A 6000-nucleotide genomic window follows, 5' to 3' on the forward strand; every position below is an offset into this window, starting at 1 on the left:
GAGAAGGAAGGTTTAGGGTTCGGAGGAGAGAGACGAATCCGATTCGAACTCGATTCCAACGATTTCCAAAACGAATTAGCCGATGTTTCCAAAAGAGAAAAGGTAGAGGAGATCCCGGAGATTGTTTCCCCTCTATCAATTCGGCCGGAAACGGAAAGGATCGATCGAATTTGGAAGGGAACGGCGGCGGCGCGAAACTAGGGTTTCGAGCGGCGGCGGCCGGAGGTTGACGACGACCCTGACAGGTGGGCCCCACCTGTCAGCGGGCGGACGCGCGCACGCGCGGCGGCGGACTGGGCCGGACTGGGCCGAGGAGAGAGAGAGCGGTTTTGGGCCGACTTTCGGCCCAAAACCAAAAGAGACTTTTTAAAACCTTTTTCAATTTAAATTATTCATGAAATGCAATTCCATTTATTTAAAATACTTCCTTAGCTCAAATAAATCCCAGAAAAATCTAGGAATTATAGAATTAAGCAAAGTATTTAATGAAATTTTGTCTGGCCCCATTTTATATTGGAATTTATTAATTAAAAATTAGATCTTCCCTTCTAGGCTTTTAAAATAAATTCTAAAAATTCCATTTAAACAACAATTTATATATTTTGAATTTTCAGGGTGTGACAGTGCTCTAGTTCCTGGGCGTGGTGGGGATCTACCGGGATGCAGCGTCCATCATGTGCGCCCACTTGCCGCTCTTCGCCCGCATTGCCGCCGCCTTCGTCCTCCCGCTCTCCCTCCTCTTCCACGTCCACATCGGACATCGCCATCTCCCACGCCCTCTTCTCCCACATCGACTCTGACGACTCCGCCCTCGACTCTGCCACCCCAGGCACCCCTGCCCAGCGCCGCCTCCTCCACCGCCTCGCCCGCTGTCGGCTCTGCCCGCAGCCCGGCGCCGCTTCGCTGCTCTGCCGCTGCGTTCTGCCGCGGCGCTCGCCCGCCGTCTACTCCGCCGCAGCCTGCCACCGCTTCGCTGCTCTGTCGCCATGCTCCGCCACAGCGCTCGCCCACCGCCTGCATCTGCGCATGCCCATCGTCTCTCCACCCGCCATTGCCCTGAAGAAGAGAAGAGAGAAAAGAGAAGAGAGGAGAAGAAAAGAGAAGAAAAAATATGTGCAGCTGACATGTGGGCCCATGTAAATTTTTTAATTTTTTTTGCTGACTAGGATGCCACGTCAGCGAAACCACCCATATATACTACCTTCGGACCTTTTATGCACGGTTTGTGTGAGTTTAGGTGCATCCATTTCTGGTTTTGGGGTTAAGGGACCTTAAAAAATTTCACTGTTATGTTGAGGGACCTTCGGTGAACTTATTCCTTACCCATGTATATGTCCCTATCACATGGGTAGTCATGTAAATTCCCTTGAGCATAGAAATCCTAAGGTTACGTGATCCAGTCCTGAGCCTATAAATAGACCATAAGGGGCATGTATAGGTGTTGACAGATGTTATAGACCAATTTCGACCGTCAATTTATCCAGAATAAAGGAGATACTTGCAATGCACATTTTATTAGAAATAATCTATCTCCACTTGTACTAGGAATTTTGAATACATAGATCTTCACATAAATGGAGGAGAATAGATGGAAAATAACCGAACAATCAATCGGCGTCCGTCAAGTGGCAGACTTGTGGCTGGATGGGCCTATAAACTATATTAAACATCTGCAAAAGGGCCCAACAACTATATCACTGTGCTAAGGAGTCATCAGAGGAGGCCCAGGAGGAAGCAGCAGGCTAGAGGGCAGTGGCCAGCCCAGGTTCCGCCGAACCCTGACTGCGGCCTCTCATCCTGGCCTTCCACATGGACACTCCTGATCATTCCCCAATGACAGTTGCGGGGCATTTCTGACATTTTCAGCTGCCATAACCGTCTTTGGCAGCATATTTAAGGACTTCACTCCCTCCATTCCAAAGTACACCAAGAAGGATCATTCCAAGAGCTCTCTAGTTTATTTACGTTGTTCTAGCACTAGTGGAGGAGTAGAATAGTTTCTTCAGTTCTTCAAGTCTCTAGGAGATTTCGGGTATGGCTAGTAGATTTTCCATCTTTTGTAAGACTTTACACATTAATTAAATATTCTTATTTATATAGTTTCGGTCCCTTACTTCATTTATATAATTATTCGAGTGCAGACTTTAGCTTGTACTTGTCTCGATATTATTATGTAGCTAGCTTACCAGAGATATGCAATGGTGTGGGTTTAATAATCATTTCCATGATTGCTCTATGTCAGCTGCAGCACTCTGGAGTAGTATTTAGTAATGTAATTAAGAGAGGCGCTTAGATTATTAGATGTCATTAAATAGTGTTATATGCCACGTGTCGCGTCCCAAAATGACTCTAAAATACATCCTCAAAATTATGCCTAGAATAATTAAAATCCATGTGAAAGCCTCCAACAATTAAAATGTGCAAAGTTAAAAGTCAAATAAGGCTTGGAGGATTTTTGTATATTTCCTAAAAGCCTAAAATGCGTAAATAAATTTTAGTGGAATTTTCAGAGCACAAATAATAATTAAGAAGAAATAAACAAAGTTAAAATGATTTTATAAAAAGAAAAACCCTAAAAAGTCCTTTTCCCCCCTCCCCCTCTTGGGCCGGCTCGGCCCATCTCTCTCCCTCTCTCTCCTCTCCCCCACGGCCCATCCGGCCTCCCCAGCGCGCGCCGCTGACGGGCGGGCCCGCCCGCCACCCTCGCTGACGGGTGGGGCCCACCCGTCATCCCCTTCCTCCCGCCGCTCCCGCCGCCTCGCCCGTGCCCTAGCGCCGCCGCCGCCGCAAATCCCGCCGCCTCCCGCCGTCCACGCGCGCAATAAAGTGGGGGGAAATATTCCCCGTGATTCCCTCCATCTTTCCCCCCATTTTTCCCTCCCTCTCTCCCTCGGATTCGTTTGGAAACCTCTCCCCTAACCTCGCCGGCGCCATCAATGGCGGCCGGATCTCCCGCGCCCATTTCCCCCTCCTCCGGCCACCCCCTCCCTTTCTTAACCCTATATAAACCCTCCCCGTGCCTCCCTCCACCGTTTCCGCCACTCGCCGCCCTCTCTCCCCGTCGGAATCGAGCTCGCGCCGTCGCTCTCTCTCTCCGCCGTCACCGCCGAGCTCCGGTCCGCCGCCGTCGTCGCCCCGGACCACCTCCCGCCTCGGCGTCGCCACCTTCGGCTTCACCGCATCCCCGGCGACCTCGTCCACCCGAGCCGCGCCGCCGCCTTCCTCCGCTCCGGTCGCCGTTCCCGTCGTCGCCGTCGAACCGGGGTGAGCCGTGGACCGCCGATTCGTTTCCCCCTTCCCTCCCCTCTCTCGGCCGCCGCTCCGCCGTGCCTATGGCCGCCGCCGGCGACCATAGGGGCGCGGGCGCGCCGCCTCCCGTCGGCTGTGCCGGCGTGGCCGCCTTCGGGCGCGCCCCGCGGCTGCCGTGTGGGGCCCGGCTGTCAGCCGCCCGCGCCCTTAGGTGCGGCTGACGCGTGGGACCCACGGCGCCGGCCGGTGCGAGCCCGGGTGCGCCCGGTCCACCGTGGGCCGTGGGGCTGCCACGTGGGCCCCACCCCCGTGGACCCGGTCCGCGCGCCCCTCCCCTCGGCTGACGCAATAAATCCATTTTAAATTAAAATTTAAATGAAGAAATTCGCAAATATTCATTTAAAGAGCATATAACCTTCAAATGGCCATAACTTGGCCATTTGAACTCGGAATTGGACCGTTCAAGTCTCTAATTTTTCCTTAAGAAGTCAAGAACCCATTTTTATGCTTTGTTCTGCTTGTTATATGGAGTTTATTAGAGTAAAAGCCTTTTCTTTTCTGTTGGTCGTGTAGACGCTGCAGCTTCGGAAGATCCGCTCTTCGTGGAGGTTGAAGCCGGCGTTTGGGAAAGCGAGCAAGGCAAGTCACATCATCTTTGAACATATTGAATCCCAGTTTATAAAATTATGTTGCTTTAAATTATTGCATTATCGCTTTATTTAAATTCCCGCGTTATCACTGTTTTATCTAGCCATGCCTATTTACCTTTGTTATGACCTTATTATTGTTATTGTTATTATTTCCTTGTTCACCCTAGAATAAACAAAACCCCAACTAGTGGACACTCTACTCATGGTACCACTAGTATGATTTTAGGTAGATTCTTCGCTATTTAATTAGGTAACATTAGGCGGTTTTACAACTCTAGACTTTGGGATATTCATATCACCTGGACACTTTGGAATTGTTGGAGTATTGTGGAATTGGATTCACACTGCCCCCTCTATTCAAAATCCCCAAAATGGTTTTAGGCTGGGCTCGGGGTGCATGGTTTTGATAGTAGCACCTCGGCCATATAAGGACCGGTCTTCGGGCCTCTGTTGCAAAGCACTACCGTACTTCCACATGTCTAGTGGGTAAGGCTTAGTTTGTGGCTCAGTCTGGTTATAAACAAAAGTACACGGATGGAGATGGACGAAGTCGGGTGTCGATGGACATCTCCAGGGCAAATGAAGGCTACACGAGCTGCGGCGCGGTAGTCGAGATGTCATGGCACAGGGCCGGTGTCCTGCTGCTAGGGGCTCAGTCCTGCCTACCTGTCCCGGGGGTTCCGGCCGTAGGTGGGATTGGGTCGGTACTCTTGTCTATGGCTAGGATGGGTTGGAAACTATGTCACGTCTTCCGTCTGTATACCGTGGTGGTATGTGGCACGTGGTTGCACATGAGGAAGATGTGTCTTGTGGGTAAAGATGTACACCTCTGATCAGAGTATAATCTATTCGAATAGCCGCGCCCTCGGTTATGGGCAAGCCGAGCAATGTACGCAAGTTAGTGTTTTAATTCTTAAAACCTGCTTAACAACTAAAATGTGGAATGGTTGGCCCGGGTTGGCTTGGGACGAGCTGGGACCCAGGGTCGGGTTGCCGGTTCGGTCTGAATCATCGTAGGCCTTGGGTTAAGGCAGGTTCGTGTGGGTTCACGGCCTTGATAAATAATATTGTATAGTTCTAGAATCGTGTTTACAAAATAGCTTTGAGCAACTAAGTATCTTTAAATGCTGTTTACTGCAACCCTAACCCTTTATATTACAACTCCCTTGTACTCCCTTGCATTTATTATGCACTTGTGGGTGTGTCTTGTTGAGTACGGTGGTTGTACTCAGTCTTGCTCAATTCTTCCCAAACCCAGAAGAGGAGTCTCTGGAAGATGAAGGCTTTGGTGTCTAGCTCGTGCCTGCCGTCAAGCGCCTGTGGTCGTCGCCCTAGTCTTCCGCTGTTTCTCGTTTGTCTTTGTGTGTGCTGGGCCTTCGCTGCCCATGTAATAAATTATCTATTTACGCTTCCGCTTGATAAACTCTGAAATGTATCAACTCTTGGTGTACCTTGCCTCCTGGGACAAGGAATAACACACGCACGTAAGGAACGCCCGTTGGGTTAATTCCGGTCGTGACAAGTTGGTATCAGAGCCCCCTTGACCCTAGTACGAGCCTTAGATCCCAAGCCTTAGCAATATTTTCAAAAATAAAAATCCTTTCTTATTTGTGAAAATCCTCTAGTCTCTCTCTGTCCTGCTGCTTCATTTATCGCCAAAATCTGACTTTTAAATGTTGCTTCTCTTTTTGTTTTTGTTTGTAGATGGCCGGCAGCATCAGCCGTCGTGGTCCAGATTTAAATGTTGCTTCTCTTTTTGTTTTTGTTTGTAGATGGCCGGCAGCATCAGCCGTCGTGGTCTGGACCTGACTGGTTTCGTCTTGGAGCTGCGGGGCATGTGCGTTGTCCTGGGGTATCCGCATGGAGTGGACTACCAGGGCAGGCCGCTCCCAGAGCAGGAGGGTGACGATGCAGAGCCCCACGCTGCTTGGGAGGTTACTGCAGTGATCCTCACCGGCTCACCCGAGAGGACTTCGTTGGCAGTCACCGCGGGTGGAGATTCTTTTTCCGCCGCTTGCCAGAACGCCGCTCTCCTCGCTATCGGCACTCTTCACCAGCGTTACCCGGACGAGTTGCAGCACTCGCCCTACCGCTACCACCC

This window comes from Oryza sativa, chromosome 9, assembly GCF_034140825.1.
Source record: "Oryza sativa Japonica Group chromosome 9, ASM3414082v1".
NCBI classification, from domain to species: Eukaryota; Viridiplantae; Streptophyta; class Magnoliopsida; order Poales; family Poaceae; genus Oryza; species Oryza sativa.